This window comes from Pongo pygmaeus, chromosome 23 (genome assembly GCF_028885625.2).
Source record: "Pongo pygmaeus isolate AG05252 chromosome 23, NHGRI_mPonPyg2-v2.0_pri, whole genome shotgun sequence".
NCBI classification, from domain to species: Eukaryota; Metazoa; Chordata; class Mammalia; order Primates; family Hominidae; genus Pongo; species Pongo pygmaeus.
The window spans coordinates 23,668,270-23,669,553 of NC_085931.1; positions in this window are offsets into that span (position 1 = coordinate 23,668,270).

The following is a 1,284-nucleotide window of genomic DNA, read 5'->3' on the forward strand; positions in this document are numbered from 1 at the left end:
GCATCATCCTGATACCAAAGCTGGGCAGAGGCACAACCAAAAAAGAGAATTTTAGACCAATAAGCTTGATGAACATTGATGCAAAAATCCTCAATAAAATACTGGCAAACCAAATAAAGCAGCACATCAAAAAGCTTATCCACCATGATGAAGTGGGCTTCATCCCTGGGATGCAAGCCTGGTTCAATATACACAAATCAATAAATGTAATCCAGCATATAAACACAAGGAAAGACAAAAACCACATGATTATCTCAATAGATGCAGAAAAGTCCTTTGACAAAATTCAACAACCCTCCACGCTAAAAACTCTCAATAAATTAGGTATTGATGGGACATATCTCAAAATAATAAGAGCTATCTAGGACAAACCCTCAGCCAATATCACACTGAATGGGCAAAAACTGGAAGCATTCCCTTTGAAAACTGGCACAGGACAGGGATGCCCTCTCTCACCACTCCTATTCAACATACTGTTGGAAGTTCTGGCCAGGGCAATTAGGCAGCAGAAGGAAATAAAATGTATTCAATTAGGAAAAGAGGAAGTCAAACTGTCCCTGTTTGCAGATGACACGATTATATATCTAGAAAACCCCACTGTCTCAGTCCAAAATCTCCTTAAGCTGATAAGCAAATTCAGCAAAGTCTCACGATACAAAATCAATGTACAAAAATCACAAACATTCTTATACACCAATAACAGACAAACAGAGAGCCAAATCATGAGTGAACTCCCATTCACAATTGCTTCAAAGAGAATAAAATACCTAGGAATCCAACTTACAGGGGATGTGAAGGACCTCTTCAAGGAGAACTGCAAACCACTGCTCAATGAAATAAAAGAGGACACAAACAAATGGAAGAACATTCCAAGCTCATGGATAGGAAGAATCAATATCATGAAAATGGCCATACTGCCCAAGGTAATTTATAGATTCAGTGCCATCCCCATCAAGCTACCAATGACTTTCTTCACAGAATTGGAAAAAACTACTTTAAAGTTCATATGGCACCAAAAAAGAGCCTGCATCACCAAGTCAATCCTAAGCCAAAAGAACAAAGCTGGAGGCATCACGCTACCTGACTTCAAACTATACTACAAGCCTACAGTAACCAAAACAACATGGTACTGGTACCAAAACAGAGATATAGACCAATGGAACAGAACAGAGCCCTCAGAAATAACACCACATATCTACAACTATCTGATCTTTGACAAACCTGAGAAAAACAAACAATGGGGAAATGATTCCCTATTTAATAAATGGTTCTGAGAAAACTGGC